The sequence below is a fragment of the Phalaenopsis equestris genome, unplaced genomic scaffold (genome assembly GCF_001263595.1).
Source record: "Phalaenopsis equestris unplaced genomic scaffold, ASM126359v1 Scaffold000413, whole genome shotgun sequence".
NCBI classification, from domain to species: Eukaryota; Viridiplantae; Streptophyta; class Magnoliopsida; order Asparagales; family Orchidaceae; genus Phalaenopsis; species Phalaenopsis equestris.
In genome coordinates, this window is record NW_018164854.1 from 693917 (window position 1) to 706092 (window position 12176).

A 12176-nucleotide genomic window follows, 5' to 3' on the forward strand; every position below is an offset into this window, starting at 1 on the left:
ATATATATATATATATATATGTATATATATCTTATTTTTCAACTTATTAAAAGTATATATTCATACACCACCAATAAATTTTCATCATCCACCGAGAATTTTGAGGCGTGACATGAATCTCAAGGCAATCTTTTGAGTAAGAAACATCCACGCTTCAATTAGGAGTCATCCAAAATTTTGATTTCAGTAAACCTATAGTCGAACTGACCGGCTCCCTAAGGCTCGATAAGAAATACCCAATAAAAACTAGTACAATCCGAGTCAGATCAAACTCGTACCAAATCATAAAATCACTCTTAGAGGATTTGCAAAGGCATTTTAATGATCAAACAGATATCTAATCTAGTGAGTTCATAGTTGAATCGAGAGTCTCGATAAGAAAAATCTAACGAGCCCAAGTTTGCTCAATTCTGACATCGTTAAGACACTCAAATATCCATCAAATGTCATATGATCGAGGAAAGATCTTAAGATCGTCCGATCAAAATGGTTCATATTTCTGTATTAATTGCACACATAACACTATAAATATAGCCTCACCCTTCATATGAGGGCAGGGGTAGGGGACATGAGAGAGAATTTGAGACTTTGAAAATGAGTTCAAGTCCAACATCATCCATGCCATCATCAATCACTGTCGACCACCACCAATCACTACTAACCTTTGTTGACCACCGTCGACCGTTGTCCGTCGTTCACCCTGTCGACCACCGCTGACTATCATGGACCACCGTCGACCGTCGTCCGTTGTCAACCACTGTAGACCTCCATCGACCATTGCCCACCGTCGACTTCCGTTGACCCCCTCCATTTATCGTCGATCACCACCAACCATCATCAATCACCACCAACTTGAAACCGCCAGTCGACGCAATAATCTGAAATTCTAGTAACTATTTTCCGTCTGTGGGACAAGGGGCCTTTGTAATCATCAACCTATGATGAACTTTTATAACTAGGTCAGATCCTGTGGTTTTTTTCCTTTACGGGTTTTTCACATAAAAACTTATGGTGTCATCAGATGTTGTTTCACTTTTCATCTGAGTGTGTGTTGTATCATCATGCAACGCTAAGACGATAATCCATTACTCTACCGCCGTGAACTTTCTAGCACGCATCAACCTGTTAATGGGGTCAACTCACCCCTGCTTCCTGATTTCAATTAGCATAAAAAATTATTTTAACACTTAATTATACATTCAATTATATATATATTAATAAAAAATTGTAATAAGTGTAAAATAATAATAATAATAATAATAATAATAATAATATATTTTGAAGGGCATGACAGTTCTAGCGTAACCGTTGAGACTGTTCTACAATTAAGAGATTAAAGTTTTATTAAATCATAATCAAACCAAACAAATCAGACAGACGAGAGTGAGGAGAAATCAAGATGCAGAAACGACGACTTGTATATATTGAAATTTAGTGGTGCCGCAAGCCGTGATCTATTGATTAGCGAGGTTCACTTTAAGTTCCCTCATATTGGAGATGCTGGCTTCTCGAATTTTAGGCACATGCTGCGGGCTCTCATCATAGGACCTAGCATATGAAAAATTGATATATGAGCAACCATCAGATGTCGGTTTTCTTTCACTTTGAGCATATGTCATGTCAAATACCTAAAGTCAAAAGTGAAAATTTGAAAGTTTTATTATTTATTATTTATTTCTGCTCAACGGTCTCAATCCTTCAAAAAACAAATAAAAAGCACATGGCCAACATTATTAACTTTATGACGGCATGAAGGCGACAAACTAACGTTCTCTTTTTTTGAGTGAGTAAAAAATTCTCTCTAAAATCATAGGCACTTTTAAAAATTTCGAATCATTATATTCTCAAATGCAAATTTACTCATATACCCTTACCCCACACGCCCGCATAGCATCTGTACTTATTAATTCGCTCATGATAAATTCCAAAATTGCAGTTGTACCTAACAATAGGTCAACCTCGTAAGGGGTTGCAATATAAATAATAATAGTAATGATACGAATAAATAAAATATTGCAGTAAAGCTGATGTAGAGCGAGGAATCCGAGAATTTTACCAATTAATTAAAGTTGTAATTAAAAAAATTATGTCAGCAGATGTTGCTATATTTTTTTTACACGATATTTTTGAAATTATGATACATAACATTTCAAAATTTAAGCTATGTGTTTAATTAAGTTATTTTAAATTCTTTTATTAAAGGATTTTTATTTAATAGCTTTTTAATGATGAGATTTTAAATTCTTAAAACATTTAAGTTATAATTAAAGAACAGTTGCAGCCATAAATTTATAATTTAGATATAATAAATAAGAAAATAAAATAGCAATTTAGTTAAAAATAATAATAAAATTGAAATATATTTATATAAATGTGAAGTTGAGGGATAGATGATAGTAACAAAGATAATTAATATTTTATTAAACTGTTGAATCTTTTTATGATGCAGGATCACATATCAGTCTCGAGTATACACAACCAAATGAAAATACCTTGTATCATATAGAGAATGCTTGGAGAGAGAGAGCGCCTCGAGCTTATCGAGAAAGATGACTCCTTGAAAGTTTCCTTTGTTACAGAATTTCCTTGAAAGGGGGAGAGATGGGAGCTCAAAGATAGAAAAAGTCTCCGGAGAGTAACTGAGTATTTTTTAGATATTCTTCCCCTCTTTTATAAATCAGAGAAAGAGAGAGCGCTAATAAAATAATAAAACCAGTACAACATTGTATTAACACGATGTCTTTCCATAGTGTTGGAATGATTGTTATGTTGATGCTATGTACTACCAACTAATATTACATATTGTCAATACAACATACATACTAATATATTGGAAAAAGGCATTTGATCCTCGGCGTTGGGCGACACAATTACTAACGAATGTCATTGTCGATTCTACAACCACTTCAGCAGATGGGCTAATTCAGCTACTTTTGCAAGTGGCATAAGTCTCACCCATTCAACAAGTGGGCTTGATCCATCCCGTTGACAGGTGAGCTCGACTCATACACTACGGTACGTGGGTTCGATTTTATTACTTCGGCAAGCCGACTCGACCCAGACTCTATGGTATGTAGGCCCAATTTTAGTATTTCGGCACGTAAACTCAACTCAATAATTAAAAAAAAAAGCAAATTTTTTTGTATATCCGTATTTGTGCGCACATAAACAATTATTATTTGTGGACAAAAGCTTTTCAGTTGACAGGGCATAACTGCAAAAGTATTTCCATCCAGGTGCTATATTTGTAATAGTTTGGCTTCTTGGGTCGCTTCACTAGTTATTCTCACGTGCACCGGGCCTGCGGCTCCGACCCGGCTTTGCTTTGAATAATTCAGTAAATCGGTTCCACCAAGCTAGAAAGACCGGGTTTAGCCGAATTAGAAAGACCGCCTTCAGCCCAGTATAAAATGACCGGGTCTAGCGTTAACGGCGTTCTTTTACGGCGTTATGCAGCCGCCGTTAAGTTGCAAATTTTAACGCATAAATGCGCATTATATTCCTTAATTTTTTATAAGGCCCGAAGGAATATAATTATAATTATAAAAAAAATAAGAATTTATAAATAGATGACTTTCTGATGTTGTCTTTAAGCACTGGCATTATAGAATTATCATTTAGATCAAATTTACATATTTTCCGACCGATTAAAATCATTACAAAAATTTAATAATTCAAATTTACACAATATCAAACTAAAAAAATAAATATATTTTTTTAAATTCCAATATTAATATAAAATTTGTCCAAAGAGATGAATTTCCTTTTTTTTTTTAGTGCAGAATAACTAATGCACAATCACAAAGAAATACTTATATATATTTACAAATCTAACACCTAAAATTTCATATTAACATTCATGTATGACACACTTAGTATAATAAAACAGCGCATGAAAATATGTATTTTACTTTTTAAATAGTAAGTAATAGTGATATGCTTGATCTAATATTAACCATTAGAGTGTTAGGCATGTAAATATAAGAAAAAATTATGTGTTAGATATATAAAAACATAAGAATTGTGAGGTATGTATGTAAATGTACTTTTTTTTAAGAACTATTTACAACTATCATATTCTAATAATTATAGCTGTGAAAAAATATATATTTACAGAATTCTCTATATATCTTGATAATGATAAACATATTAAGGGATTGAAAAGGGAAACAAAACAGTTATTAATTTGAAATTGATGTGTCACATGAAATGATAACAAACCATTCATGCAAATTATTTTAAAACTTAAATGTACAACAAAAAAAATATTTGAGAATCACGTCCAAAGAATCGAACACTTAGGATAAGTAAAGACCGACCGTCATTATCACTTATTGTGGGCACCCCCTTATCCATTGCTGTTGCAGCCCCCCATAGACCTCGTATTTAACATTTTTTTTATTTTAATTGAAGAAAAAAATCTACTTTTTTTACATTTAACCAAACATTTTAAGAATAATTCAAATATATTATATTATGTATTCTTTTTAGTCTTGCATCATTTTTTAGCAACCCTAATAACCTCAAAGTTAAATGAAAATTGATAAAAATAAACATATAGATTTCATTTAAATAAAATTTAAAATTTGGAAATGCTCACAGACCGATCCCTGATAAAATTTCCATTTTATGTTTAATTATTTATTTTAACAAATAGTTATTTTCAACCGAGTAGGTCAACTCAAAAAGTCAAAATTAAGTCACAGTCTAAAGTGGAGCTTGAAATAAAAGTTAAATTAATTGCGCCACGAGCCCAAACTGAATTTTAAAAATAAATTTTATATTTATATTTCATGACGGCTTAAAGGGGACAGACAAAGATTCTGTTGCCTTCAAATCGTACAACTTTTCAATATTTATTTAAAATAATTATATTCTCGACGGTATAGTTGAAGTCAAACTTCCTTCACAGCAGTTGTACCTTATAAAAAATTGACAGGTGTACCTAAAACGGGTCCATCGTGTCAGGAAAACTGATATGTACGGTTATAAAATAATTATATTTATTAATTAAGTTTAATGGTAGGGGGTGTGGCCGTCAGGAATGTCATGATTGGATGTATATTTTTGTAAAGGTCTCTTTTGTCTCATAGAGTAATGAGTGGTGCTTTTTTTTAATGAAGCCGACTGTAAAGCAAAAGTGGCTTGGCTCGGCGCCGACTCACCCTAAACAGAATGTTCACCAAGCCGGCGCTGCTTAAAGGTAAATTACCTCTTACCGTGGCGGAGCCCGCGAGTAACGTGGCCCACCGGTTCGGCCCAGAACTCTAAACAGAATATTCACCAAGCAGCCGTTGCTTAACAATCGTGGAGCCCACAAGTAACGTGGCCCACCGGATCGGGCCGAAACAATTTCCGTCAATGTTATTTTAATACCACACTAGCGATTTTGCGAATTTTAGCATATAAATGGACATTATATTTTATGATTTTTTTTTTTTTTGGGGGTAAGGCTCTGATCGAATATAATTATTATTAATAAATAATTAATAATTAATTTTCTATATAAATTCTATAATCTGCGACTAATGTTGAAATAGACTCAAAATCAATTCATGATATATAAATTAGCTTGAATTTTTGTCAAATAATTATTCCTCGATCCCCAAATAAATTTTCAAAATAAATTTTAAATTTAATTTTATTTTTCCAACGGCTCTAGAACTATTATTGAAAAATAAAATAAAATAAATTAAAATAGGTGGATGGAGGACAAACAAATATTCTCTTCTTTGAACAAGGCAACATTTCTCTTTAAAATCATTGATTTTATTTTTTTTATCAAAAAGTCAACCTCATTTAAAGGACTTGTTTCCATGCCCCACACGCCAATATTGCAGTTGAACCTTTTCAATCCAAAATTGCAGCTTTATCTAAAAATAGGTCAATGTTGTAAAGAAGTTCGAAATATATAATAATGATGCAAACAAATTTTACTCATTTAAAAATTATACGTCTGGTTAATCATTAGTTAGAATCTCATAATTTGATTGGTGCATTTTTTGGTAAATTTACGTTTTGCTCCCCGGCAGGAAAAAAAATTTGCATAATGAGAAAAAATATTTTAATGAGGCCGTAAATTCAGTAATTACTTCTTAAAGCTTAATTAATTTTTTTCCATCTGATAATTGCTGATCTGAATTAATACTTAATTCATTCATTAACTCCGCCGGATCCACCCTCATACTAATAATTGTTTCAAATATAATCGCCATTAGGCATATGCTTACTAGCTCATGAAAATATAAGGGTTAAATTTTTCTTTTATTTTTTATTTTTTAAATATAAGGGATAGTTACACACATAGCAATAAGAACATTGCTATTTAAGAGAAATAGCACTTAAAATGATTTTTTTGAACTACGGAATGGATGCATTATAAACTTAAGATTGTAGCACACATTTCAATATTCATTTATATGCTTAAAAAGTGCTCTAATTATAGTAAATTGTATATTTTTTTCCTTAAAATTAAAATTAAAATGTTATTTGCATGTATATATGTCTAAATATGCATAATATTTACTTATACTATTAAATCTTGATTTCTCTATGAATCAAACATAAAGAACATAGCTTAAATTTGAGGAGAGAGATAAATAGTAATGAAGAATAATTTGTGTGACTTTATTCATAAAATAATGAGGGATAGTGTACAATATGTTGATGTTACATTTTTTATATTGTTTAAAAATAGATGCACAAAATATTTTGGATATTTTACATACATTAATTTACATGTATATATGATTTTTTTCTAATTTCTGACCGAATAGTTCAGACCTAGATTATTTGATCGTCTTTTTGTCCTCCTCGTGACTTTGTCGGCTTTGACTTGTATGACTGCATTTGGTCGAATACGTGATCCTCGTGTTTTTTGGTTGGCGAGTCATCTCTCGTTGTAATCTTTTCTTCTAGACCGTTGGATTCCTCAAAATCAATGATGTCACATTTTTTATATGCACATAGTATTCTATATTTTACAAAATAATTAAGGTTTGCATTTAGAAAAATATGAGCAGATAAGCTGTAGGAGGGAAAATCTTAATTTTTAAAATAACATACACTGGATTTTAACAACATATTTGTTCATAATTTTCTAGTTTAATACTAAATTCTAAAAGAAGAAAAAATAAGACACTATAATAAAACTTTTGAAGAAAAAAGAATGTTTGATGTTAATTATGTTAAATATGAAAACTAATAACAATGACATAGCCAATAAATATACTTATTTTTTTTTAAGATAGATATTTAGTATTATCTCTCATGATTTAACTAAAATATTTCAATCAAAATCTGAAAAGAACAAAACATTTTGCCTTATAATTAATACATCCGGAGAATTGGGCACAAAAGGGCCATATGCTTATGATCTGAATCAGCTTTGGCTAAATTTTTAGTGTGCCGTATTGAAATATCATTCTTAATCATGCTATTTTGCTAATTATAACGCTACAAATGCTTCCACCAATTAAAAGCTATAAATTCCAAAACAGAACATTCCCTCACGTGCGCCGACCCAGCCGCCTGCGTTGCTTGGAAATCGCCGTAGTAAATAGTTTTAAAATTTGTATAACATGCACGCCATTTTGCTAATTTTGCCACGCGTGCCGGGCCCACCATCTGACTCGGCCGTGCTTCAAAGAATTTTGGATAGACCGGGTTCGTGCAAGGCACGTTGGTTTAAAACTTCGCCAGTTACCGCCTGTATATAACTTGCAAATTTTAACGGATAAATGAACATTTTTTATGATTTTTTTTTTAAGGTTCTGATCGAATATAATTATATTATTTAAAATTTCTATAATTTGGGGCTAATGTTGAAGTGCACTCAAAATCAATTCATGGTTAACAAATTAGCTTGAAATTTTGTCAAGTAATTCTTCCTCGAGCCCAAAGTCAATTTTCAAAATAAATTTTTATTTTTTTTTCCCTGACTTTAGTACTATTTTTAAAAAATAAAATAAAATAAGTAGATGGAGAACATCATAAAATTCATGAGGGCTTAAATGGGGCCAAACAAATATTCTCCTTCATTGAAGAAGGCAACATTTCTCTTTACAATCATTGAATTTTTTTATTTATAAAATTTAAATCATCGTATTCATAAGGTCAACCTCATTTAAGGGACTTGCTCCCATGCCCCACATTCCAATATTGCAGTTGTACCTTATCAATCCAAAATTGCAGCTGTACCTAAAAATAGGCCAATGTTGTAAAGAAGTTCGGAATATATAAAATGATGTAAGCAAATTTACTCTTTTAAAAGTTATACGACAGCTTAATCTTTAGTTCAAGAATCTCATAATTTGATTTGGTGCATGTTTTTGTAAATAGACGTTTTTGCCCCTTGGCAGAAAAAAATAGTATAGTGAGAAAACAAATATTTTAATGAGGTCGTACATGGAGTAATCACTTCTTAAGCCTTAATTAATCTTTTTACCATCTAATAACTGCAAACCTGCAGTAATAATTAATTAACCATCCTCCTATTAATAATTGTTTCAGATAATAATCGTCAAACATGAAAGATCGCCTAAGATGCTCCCATCGGGTCGGCCCGATGTCTTGAGAGGGCATATTATGCCTGCTACCTCATGAGAAAATATGGATTAATATTTTTAATTTTTTTAAAATATAAGGGATAATTACATACATAGCAAAATGAACATTGCCATTTAAGAGAAATGACACTTAAATAATACTTCTTCGAACTACGGAATCGATGCATTTTAATTACTGACCAAATAGTTTATACTGCATCGATTCCGTAGTTCAAAGTTTGTAATGCATCGATTCCCTAAACCCTAAACCCTAGATTATAGATCACATTTCAATATTCATTTATATGCTACAAAGAACTCTAATTATAATATATTCTATAATTCTTTTCTTAAATTTAAAAGTAAAATGTTACTTACATGCATATATGTATTAATATATTTAATATTTACCTATGTTGTTAAATTTTGATTTCATCATGAATAACACCTAAGTAATAGAGGGTAGGCTAGGAGAGAGACAAATAGATGTGAACTGTAATGAACATAAATGTGTATTTATTCATACAATGGTATGAGAATGAGGGTGAGTGTACAATATGAAGAAATTATTTTTTTATATATTCTTTAAAAAGAGTTGCACAAAATAGTATTTGATATTTTACATATATGAATTTGCATGTGTATATTTTTTTTTTCTAATTAATGACCAAATAGTTTAGACCCAAATCATTTGATAGCCTTTTTGTACTCTCCGTGACTTGTATGCCTGCATTTGGTCGAATATGTGGTTTTCGCATCCTTCCGATGGTGAGTCCTCTCTCGTTGTACCCTTCTCTTCTAAGCCGTTAGATATCTCATAATCAATGATGAAACATTTTTGACGTGTTCATACTATTCTGTATTTTATAAAATAATTAAGGTTTGCATTTAGGAAAAAAAAACATGAGTTGATAAATTGTTCATCAAAACCCTTTCAAAATATAGAATATATGTATTTAATTGATCAAATTTTAATTTAATCTTTTTATAAAAACAAGACATTCATAATCTTGATTATTAAAATAATATATACCTGATTTTAACTGAGTTTTTGTCATAATATTTCAATTTAATACTATAATAGAGAAAAATAAGGCACTTATAATGATAGTTTCAATGAAAAATATTTAGTTATGCCGATTATGTAAAAAATGAGTACACATAACAATCGCATAACCAATAAATATACTTAATATTATTTTTTTAAAATAGATATTTAATATTATCCATAATGATTTAACAAAAAAAAAATTCAAATAAAATATAAAAAAAAAACTTTTGGCAATTTTTTCTTATATATAGTCAACATCTCAAGACTCGTGAGAAATTGGGCACGAGAGGGCTCTGAGCCGGTAGCGGCTCGGCGCAGGTTAAAGGCCATCAGATTCTATTTTAATGAACAGTCAAGCATTGGTAAATCGCAATTTACGTGGACCTGGTCTATTGTAATAAAAATTGGGGACCACGGCGGCTTAGTGAATATTCTGTTTAGGGTGGGGGCGCCGTCAAACTGCTCAGAGGGCATGCCTGTCAAACAAAAAGTAATTAATTAACGGCGGAGATCAGCCAATTTATATAGACCAGGTCCACGCAATGATTTTTTATTTAATTAATTATTTTTTGCCAGCTCGTGGGCCCCACGTACTCCCCACGACTACGAAATCTCCACCTAACGTGCATGTGACCGCTCCTCTCGTCCACATCTCAAGCAATTTCCCAACAAGATTCCCATCCACTATGCCATTTTTCTACCCTTTTAATTTAATAGCCTCCCCCCTCCTCCTTTTTCATAATTATTTTTCTCTTTTTCCAAAAAAGAAAATCTAAAAACCCCCAAATTTCACTATATAATTAAATTTCATCTTAAAACCCTAATTAATTAAATACAATTTAAATAATAATTTATTTCCTCTTTGCACGTCTAATATTCCATGTGGCCGATCATGTGATGCAAAATCAATTAATCCTTTGCTTAGGATCTGAGGAAAGCAAGATTTTGCATGTGGACTGCATCTTCTTTTTATTTACATTGCATGCCATTCACCAATTTACATTATATCTATTAATTACTCTTCCATCAACTATTTACTTCCTTTTTCTCTTATGACCACATATTAAAAATAGTAAAATTATCTCCATTATTTTATTACATAAATAAATAATATTAATGCACAATAAATGGAGTAATTATTTTCTTATTTTTGCTTATTTATAAATTCAATATTTATTGTATTTAATGATTTTATTATATATAATTACTGAATAAAAAAAATATTTATCACATTTAAATTGGATAATGATTGACTAGCTATTTGACCATCCTGATTAATGCAGTTGGTTGTGTGGTACAGTCTCAAATAAAGAAGAATTAATGCACCTAATCTCTGATTAATTAACCTTCCTTGGCTTGGAAGCTCGTTACATCTCTACCGTTCATTTATCCGTTCGAATTAGGATTGTCGTGATAGAAGTTCGAATCTGGTTCGCCTCGTCGCCGTCGAGTTATGAACCAACTCGGTGTTCATAGAAATCGAACCTATCGAGCAAATCTTGTTTCGTTCACTTGCTTACACTTTATTTTTCAAATGTTTATATTGTAAATATTTATATAATATTTGGTTAAATTTTAATTTATAATTAGAACAAAAGGAAAGGCTAATGATGATTAATTATGATTAAAAGAGAAAGTAATTAATTAATCTCCCTCTCTACCCAACAAGCCCCATGTGTTACTTGATTTCCCTAGCTTTTGCTTTGGCAAAAACGTAATTTCCTTAAATTTAAATGGGCTCTCTGAACTATGCTATTTTTATTGCTTTGGCAAAAACGTAATTTCCTTAAATTTAAAGGGGCTCTCTGAACTATGCTATTTTTTTTTTAATTTTAATCAGAATATATTCTATAAATATTTTACAGACTGAAAATGACTAAAAGGCCTCTTCTTTTGCTAACCATGGTTTGATTAGAAATGCACGGCTGAGATGAAGCGATGATGGATATGCGTTGAGCACGACAGCTGACCTACTGGATCATAGTGCATCCCACCAGCAATGCATGAGTCCAACCCTGGTGGGGCCCACGCTACATGGATTATCAAACCTAATATTTATAATTAATCCGAGGTATTAATTAATTAAGGATTTTACCTTTTCCATAATTAATCCTTAATCCAAATTAATTAAATTAATCTCCTCGATCTTCTTAATTTAAAATTTTAATTTATAATTTTTTCCTTCCTATAAATACTGTATAAATAGATACCTGGCGGCCACCTCCAACTATAATTCTCCTCTCCCTTTGTGTCTTCGATTCTTAGCCAATATATATATTTTTAATTCCATCATTCTATATGCTTTGAGAGTTATATTTGAATTCAAATTCTAAGCTCCAAAGTTTTCTTTCTCTTCTCTTCTCTTCCCTTCCCTCTTCCTTTTCTTCTCAGTTTGATGGGGTTTGAAATATTCGTCTTCATCGATGAATTACCCGAGCTCGCTCCGATCAGAATGAGCAAGGAGACTACGACGGCGACGACAGTTGAGGAAGATGGCGCTGTTACGCCGACGATTGAAGAAAATAGGTTAAAGCCGTCACTGGTTTGCCCGCCGGCACCGAGGAACCGGCGGCCGGATG